Source organism: Pholis gunnellus (genome assembly GCF_910591455.1).
Source record: "Pholis gunnellus genome assembly, chromosome: 8".
Classification (NCBI taxonomy): domain Eukaryota; kingdom Metazoa; phylum Chordata; class Actinopteri; order Perciformes; family Pholidae; genus Pholis; species Pholis gunnellus.
In genome coordinates, this window is record NC_136534.1 from 24,955,590 (window position 1) to 24,964,419 (window position 8,830).

Sequence of the window (8,830 nt, forward strand, 5' to 3'; positions counted from 1 at the left end):
AATCCGATCCGTTAACAACCCCCCCCCCCCCCCCCCCCCTTTTTATGGTTAACTCCGTTTGGAGCCATAACTTGATGAGCCAGATTGCTTTTTTTCTGTTTTCACTCCATTAAAGAGTCGCTGATGTTCAGTGATTTTTGTTGAACAACAAAAATGACACGGCTCAGCATTCACAACTAAATCACACAACACTGATGTGGGAACTTGAAACTCTTGGTTTGCATGTTGGTTTTTTGACGCAGCAGCATCCGCAGCGTCTCCACTGAACTGCTGTTTGGCCAGGTGTTACTGGCAGACTGGGTGAAGGGGGCACGAGGTCGTCTTTGATTCGCAAATCCGTACATCTTTATATCAATACTGACCATTTCTGTTCCTTTAAGGCTCATTTCATCTGTCGTTTAACAACATGTTTGAACAATGAAAAAGTTTGGTGTCAGACTTTATACTAGCGATGCGCTGATATGCGCGAGTATATGTTCATTTAGTAAATGATGGTCCATTTAGAGTCAAACAGACCATAAAGCAGAGTAAGCTATAGGGGGCGGGGCTTACTGTGATTGTCTGTGTGTTTTCACTTCATGAAAGTTAATTGTAAGATGTTTGGATGCTCACAGCATTGGGTTTTCCGTAGCTCCGCCCTCTTGTGTCACTTCTGGTGGCAAAAACACAAAGATGGCGACGTCAAAAAATGCCAAACTCGAGGCTTCAAATTGACAGTCCACAAACCAATGGGTGGCGTCACGGTGCCTACGTCCACTTCTTATTCACAGCCTGTGGTGACAGCCCATATGATTTAACATAAGATGGGGGGGGGGTTTAAAATCCCTGCCCAACGCAGCTGGAACAAAAACGCAATTGGGGAACAATTTCACATCCCTGGGACGCGGCATAATGAGCAATGCTGGTCCTGTCAAGACAAAACCGGGATCTCACCAGAAGTCATGTTGCAATGAAAAACACCCATGGGGATTTCAGTCAAGCTGCAGCAAAGTCTCATGGGTAAACATTGTTAAGACAGCGTCTCTGTAAATAGAACAGCCCGCCGACATGTACAGTACATCAGCGGCGGCGTGCGTGTGTCTACGGTAGGCCGGGTTGTAGCGGCTCCCAGGGTCCCACCAGCCTATACAGTCAGTCTGAGCTCCGTCTCTTTGTCAGAATCCCTCAGCGTCCCCCCTCGCCTCTCCAAGCGGAGCCGAGCGGAGAGGCTCTGACAGCTCGCAAGCGCCTCCCGCTGCACACATCATTGATACTAATGGGGACGGAGGGCTGGTGCAGTGTGGCATGCGTGTCACTGGGGTGTGTGTGTGTGTGTGTGTGTGTGTGTGTGTGTGTGTTTGTGCATATGGGGAGAACCAAAGTCAGGATTACACCAGTGGAGCATGTGCGGGTTTTTGCTTCTGCGGCACGGAGATCAATTCACGCCGCCGTGGCAGAATGCCATGACAACCAGCCTCACCATCTGCCTTCCTCTGCGCCAATTTGTCACGGCACATCCGAGTGTGGCCGTGCCCTCGTTTAACATTGAGCGAGAGGCACGCACGACTCGGGGAGGGGAGGAATGAGGATTGCTGACGGAGACCGCGGGCCCTCGAGGGCCGAACGGTGAGAGAGGTCACCCGGAGTTTGTCAGAGGTCAAAGACCAGAGGTGCACAGAGGGAGTCCTGGCGTCTCAGGTGCAAAACTCTGCAACAATGTGGACCCGGCACATGTCTCCACTTTTTTGCCCATCTTCCCCCGTTGGAGCTTTTTTATGCAAAAGGCAGAAATCTGAAGAAACGACTGAGACAGCTGCGTTCTCAGTGTGGCACTGTTTCTGAAGAATGTGCTGCAAACACAGGTGCCAAAAACTATGTTCCCGCTGATAGGTGGAGGGTGTAGAACAGAATGAATGTGTTCAGGGTTGACATTTACCACGGCCACAACGAGGCACTCTGTGGCCACCAAATAGCCCCCTGCAGGTGGCCCGATGTGTTCACCACACACGTGTCACTCGCTTTGAAAGCCCTGCGGTGGACGAGGAACGACTGATTTGTGACGTTTGAATGAGGAGTTATCTTTGGGGATGCGATCGGGAGATCGGCATCAGTGCTTTCTAAGTCGCCGTTAGCTGTTAGCAGGCGGTGGGCAGCGCAGTCCTGCTTGGCTAAATAACGGCGCTAACAGCTAACGGTGCCTGAGTTTGCATTGAGTTCCATATGATGCGTTCAGGGCCCAGTAAAAACAAGTATTCAGCGAAGGTAAATTATGACGTTGTGATGATGCGTTCAAATGTAGCAAACACGGACCTGACCGGACACAAATGCACTACAGACTACAAATGTTTAATCAAAGCAACTATTTAAATCATTTAGTTCTCTATGATTGAAATTGTGTTTTAAGAGACTGCGAGAGAACGAAAAACGTTTCAATGTAAATACATAATTACATATTTTTATTCTGTTGATGTCCCAGTTAAGGAAGGCTGTGGTAACTTGTGTTAACTTGTGTTAACTTGCCTTCTCTGTGTTACTTTAAGGGCCAGTGTTTTAAATATTTGCACCGTGGAAAACAACTTGGAAAACAATATGAGATTTGCAAAAGAATTCACTCGTAAGTGGCTCTCAATCCCATTGAGACGGAGGGTTTACCAAGAGCCTCCCCGTGTTTTGCTTTGGTGTACAAAGAACTTTCTTGTTTGTTTTCATGTTGAGCATGTGGGCCATGAACAAATGTTCATGCATCCAAAATATGCAGCAAACCATGGCTTCACTTCTGGTGGGAGGGACACAGTGCCGGCATTGTCAAGTGAGTGGGTGACAAGATATGAAAGCAATGCCACTCAGCCTCCGTCTCCCTCCCTCCCTCTCCCTCTCCCTCTCTCTCCCTCCCTCTCTCTCTCTCCCTCTCTCTCTCCCTCTCTCTCTCTGTCTCTCATTTTTTGGCACCATAATACTTCTATTCAACTCAGCGGTCTGATCATGTTTCACGGCTGTGCACCCGCTTTGACTGCCGTTCTGTCCCATTTCACCCCCTTTGATGCGCCTTTGTGTCATCAATAACGACAGGCAGGAAATGGCTGTCCACATCGGGGGGGGGGGGGGGGGGGGGCCCTCAAGCCACCGCGGTGCCAGCGATCCAGTTCCAACACCTCGCTCCCGTGGGCTCAACCTTCTCACCGAAACCATCGCGTATTGTCCGCTGTCAGCAAAGAGCGACGCAAAAGTGGTGGGCTTCTATTCACTTCGACCGACGCACAATTCCTCCACAATGGCCCCCGTGTTGCACATGTGCAAGGCCAGCCAAAAACCAGGGATCACGGCACAATGGAGGCGCTTTGAAAATGGGGGCCATGAATAAAGAGATTGCCCAACGAGAGCGTTGGCAGCGCTGCAAATAAGAGCTCATGGGGACAAAAAAAACCAACAATGCGTGACATAAAGTATGTCTACGAGTCCATTTGTCTACCGGGGTGTGTGAGGCCGAGCTGTGATTGAAAGCTCTCAAGAGTCTTTTTGGCACTTTGGAAGAAGCACTTGAAAATCAGGACCTGCACTGGCTTATGCAATCAGGTACGGGTGTAATAAGGAGAAGGCCATTAGCAGCTCTCTCTCCATTATTGTGGCCAACCTCACAGGTGAACTTGGATTTATAGCTCGCAAATGTGTCATTATTTCCTACATTTATCCAACTTGACCCAAAGTACGGTGAGGTTTTTGGGATATATATATTACAATATATACAATCCTGGAGTTGCATTGATTGCCTTCATCCGACGAACACTGAAAGTATTGTTGAGACACTGCATTGATGACAGAAGTCTGGTGTTTTTGTTTTTCCCCCAAAAACCACATTGAAGTCAAACGAGCAAACAGAGAAAAAACACCAGAGCTCAAAACAAGCTGACGTCGGTGATATTAATGGTGTGTGTGCGATTATTGAACTTACAGACAGGTTTTAGCACGTCCAACAATCCACCGATCCCTCACACTTCTCCCAGGAAGTGACCTCAGCAGGACGGGCGTCTCCGAGGCGGGGTTTTGAAGATGGGGGGGGGGGGGGGGGGGGCGGCAGGGGTTGGAACCCCCCTTTGAGGTTCTCCCTCTAAGAATGTTTAGTCTTCAACAAACTTCCTGTGGGAGCAAACAGAAAAAAAAACTTGAGCATGGACTAGAACACAAGAGGAACAGCTGCACTGCAAACAAACACAGAGCTGGAAAACCTCGGGGGCCTTGTATCTTTTGCCTAAACGGGGCCGCTGACCCCCCAGAGCCCCCGCGTAGAGGGGCTCCAACTCCTCTTAGTGCGATCTCCTCAGTAACTCTGCTGTCATAACATCACAGCTAACACAAGCAGAGAGGCCGTAAACCAGGCATGTCCAAAGTCCGGCCCGCGGGCCAATCACGGCCCGAGGTCAGATTTTATACGGCCCGCGCCTTCTGTCTTAAAATGCATTATTTATGGCCCGCCAGCACAGTCAAAACAGAATGAATAAATCATACAAATTCAACATGCAATTCCTCTTTTCACCTCATGGTGGCAGCACCACTTTGTAACTGTAACTTTTTTTAATTGTCTCTGACCCTTCAACTGTCATGGCTACGGCAAGTAAAATAAGGAAAGTCGATACCGAGGGCCGCCGCTTTCATATTTTTTCACCGAAAAAAAAACCCCTCCGTTACAGTTCAGACTTGCTCGGTTAAGGATAACGTCCACTGCATGCGGAACTTTGTTTGTTAACATGCGTCATTATCGCGATTTAGGAGGAAAAAAAACGTAACGCGATGAAACATGCCCGGTTCAGTTCACGCGGTCACTCATTAACGTTAAACCGGAACACCGGCGGATCTGTTGGCAGGTTGTTGTTTTTTAACTCAAAGTAGAATGAGGATGATTTCGTGGTGACAATAACTTTTAAGACCACGATGATGAGGCCCAGATACTGATGAGATGATGAGGTCAAAGAGCTTCAGGGAGAGGACGCTGTTTGTGTAGCGCAGCTTGATGCAGGGCTGAGATGTGAAGGAGCTGGGCCTGGATAAAGGTGGAGGTCTACTCTAAACAGACGTGAGTACAGCTTACTGCTGTCGCAGTGTTTTAGAAATATTGATAAGGCAGGGTATGCTAAATGCTGCCTCTGCTCCAAGGAGATGAACTACAGTAACAAGGGCTCACGTGCCCTCTCATCACACTCCCAGACACTGTTCACTGTGATGACCACAGCCAGGGTACTTCCGGTCCCAACAGGGCCCTGAAGTAATGATAGAGAGGGTTAAGGTGCCTGTATCTTCATTTCAGCAGGTTGCTATTGCAGAGGTGTGTATAGATCACAGCTATTACTTTACTCTTCATTCTAATTTAAATAATTGAACTGGATTGAATGCATATTATTTGCAAATAGAAGATAGGCCACAATTCTAACAGCTTTACAGTAACAGTGGAAGTTAATACAGTAACGGGGTTCAATGAAAACTAATCACTTTATTTGTACAGGCGATGGTTCTCGCTACTCTTGCTATCTTTGTTTTTAAATGACAAACTTTTGAAAATGAGACCTCGTTCTCAATGGATTTTGTCTACTTAAAAGGTTAATAATAATAATAGATTGAAAAAACTATCCAGCTGTTCAACCAGAGCTAAAATACTGATTAATAACTGAATAATAAATTAGTTTTTTGCTTAAAGTAAATGTGTTATTACTTAATTTTCTTGCTCCATTTTAAAGATCATATTTAAAATAAAATTATCCTTGCTGTGTCATTGAAAATATAATTATTAAATAATAGTGTATGTATAGGCAACTTGTATTGTTTAAAATAATGTCAGCAGGGACTGTTGGCCCTTGGTCATCTTCACATTATCAAATCTGGCCCTCTTTGAAAAAAGTTTGGACACCCCTGCCGTAAACAGAGCCAGATGTTACAGGCCCAAAGGATGTTTACTTCCTCGTATTAGTGTGAATACTATAAGACGATGTACTTTTGTATTAATATGCTAATGTATCCATGTTTTGTTTGAGTTGACTTTTGCATTTCCTAAAATATACACAAACATGGTATCAAAGTCTTGAGTTCATGATTATTCAGTTCTCGTGTCAAAACCTCCGCCAACTCTCTTTGTTTGAACCAAATGCAAAAGTTGTTTCCATAACAGAAACATAACATAACGTCTGCTGCAAAGAATCACAACGCTCCGAACAGAAAGAGCATTAAAACCAGATCGGTAGACGGGTATCGGTGTGCATCGTGGACCGGCTGACCTGTCCAGACTTTAAATCTGACCCATCTTAAACAGACAGCAACCTCCGCTTCTGTGAAGCCAAAGCTGAAGAGCCTTAAACCGTGCATTCTCTCTAGTGTCCACCAGGGGGCGACTCCTCTGGTTGTATAGAAGTCTATGAGAAAATGACTCTACTTCTCTCTTGATTTATTACCTCAGTAAACATTGTAAACATGAGTTTATGGTCTCAATCTCTAGTTTCAAGTCTTCTTCAATACAGCATGATGTTCATTTAGTAAATGATGGTCCATTTAGAGCAGGGGTCCCCAAACTTTTTCCTGTGAGGGCCACATCACTGAACATATCGTTTGACCTAGGGCCCGATTATGGGGGGGGGGGTGCTACGCGCAGGTTATCGACTGTTGCATCGTGCGCGCGGATCGGGGCGGAACACCGCCGTGCGCGATACAGAGAGCTGGGGAATTGAAAACGCGGCGTGTAAATAAATTAAGCACAAGTACTCGTCCTTCAAGCTCCCGTCTCTCATCTCTCGGCTCTTCTACTTCTTCTACTCTTCTACTTCTACAGGGTGCGCGCATGACAGCTCTCATCTCGTTCGCCCCCTGGTGGTCGGCTGATTCAGGAAGCGTTTGATTTGATATGTAGCAGAGCACGTATTTTAAACGTTAATATCGCAGACGATCATGCTCATTTAATCGTGGCAGCCAAAATCGTGATCGCAATTAAAATTCGATTAATTGTGCAGACTGAAAAAAAATCATAATGCGTCTCTGGTATTGTTCAGGTGGCCGGACCAAATGTGGAGGCGGGCCGCATCCGGCCCGCGGGCCGTAGTTTGGCGACCACTGATTTAGAGTCAAACAGACCATAAAGCAGGGGATGCTTTAGGGCGGGGCTTACTGTGATTGACAGCTCGCTAGCTGAATCATATACGGCGTCTCTACGTCTCTCCTCGGAAGTCCAAATATGGTCACTCTCTAGTTCACTGGTTGCAAAAAAACAAGGCGATGGGTGAGGCCCCGATGATTTTTCTTTTTCTTAGAGGCTTCTCAGGCGACATATCAGTCGTCATGGTTGCTTGTAACTTTTTTTTTTTTTCCCACCCGAAATTCTTCTTTTTAAAACTTTCTGCATTTGCCTGAAGCTCGTCTCGGCTCTCGAGAGACTCATTCATGCAGCACAGCCGCTCTGTCGTTCGCTCACCTCTCCAACTGTACCGTCATCTTCTAACCGTCCTCCCCGCAGAAAAGATAACATGAAAGATGAACTTCCCGTCAGTCCAGTTTTGCAAGTTCAGCAAACACACACACACACACACGTTGTCTCTGATGACCAGTGGTGACTAATGGCAAGTGGTTCATTGATTTTCTGTAACTAAGCTCACCTCCTACACACATAAACCTAGATCCTCCTGGTACACAAATGAGGATTTGGGGAGGGGGGGGGGGGGGGGGGGGGGGGGCTGTGACCGCAGAGCCATTCCTCACTTCCTGAGCCATAGCCAAAGCCCGTCCAGCTCGCTGACTCACAGCACAGCAAATGAGCTGCATTGCCCCCCCCCCCCCTCCCCTCTCTGAATGAGGCAGCTGACTGCAGCTGCTGTGAGCTCAACACCACCGCTGACTCCCGCCGCGGCTCCATAAAGCCACCGAAGGCCCGTAAACACTTTAACGACTGCGGCCTTCTGCAAATCAAGCGGAGCGGTTGGCTATACGGACAGAATGCGTGGCCGGTCGGTGTGGAGAAGGCTGACGGAGGTCGTGCTAAGACGACACCCGGGTCTCCCGTCGCCGGGAAGTGGCCCGGTGCAGTAAAGAGAGAAGTGATGTCACCTCTGTTTGAAATGACTAGGGCTCCATTACGCACAAAACCGCTGACCACTTCCTTCCACCTCCGCTCACATCAGTCCCAGTGTGGACAGGCCACAGCTGTTTCTCTTGTCAACAATCACCAGCGTCAATAGGGCTGGGAGATAAGGTCCAAATCGATATCACACTCTTAATAAAAAGGTTGTTTTTTTTTCTTCACAGCTTCGATGCTTCTTGTTATAGATTCGAAAGGCTGCGTTCACACCAAATCATGCGATGCGGTGATTAGCTGCAGGGTGTGTGCGGCGGTGTGGAACCGTCACTTAAATGGCTCATTTGTGTGTCATGTCATGTTGTGAAGCTTACCCCCCCCCCAATGTAGCACAAGTGGACATCCTATTGCACAATTATTACAATTATTATTATTCATAGAGCGTTTTTAATGATCTTGACATTTCCAACCACACTTGAAGGCATCTTCATTCATTTCACAAGCAGTTAGACACAGTTCACAAACGGAGTGACTGTTCATTGTTGCTGGAGCTTGTTGCAGGAAAACACGCTAACAAATTCCCCAGAGGATCGCTCCAACAAGCGTCCACGTAGTCAACACACACACTCCTGGGCAGTTTGGGTCCGTGCTTGAGTTTTGTTTCTTTGCCCTCATAGTTGGTTTTTAAACGTTCCTGTACCTGGGTTGTTTTCATGCCTTCCTATAGGTCTTAAAAAGAAAAATCGGAATAAGCAGCTCAGACTTCTCTCGTACAAAGTCATCTAAAATAATCAAAGTGATGTCACGCAA

The 8,830-nt window shown here is 47.2% G+C and overlaps 1 protein-coding gene across 1 annotated transcript in view; it reads right to left on the reverse strand.

Moving 5' to 3' along the window:
* The window catches only part of sema6cb (semaphorin 6Cb), an 85,283-nt gene extending 81,289 nt beyond the window's left edge, over positions 1–3,994 (reverse strand). The window contains exon 1 of the mRNA XM_079164312.1: positions 3,929–3,994. The gene's annotated coding sequence lies outside the window, so the exon portion shown is untranslated. The remainder of the gene's footprint in view (positions 1–3,928) is intronic.
* Between the last annotated feature and the right edge of the window lie 4,836 nt (positions 3,995–8,830).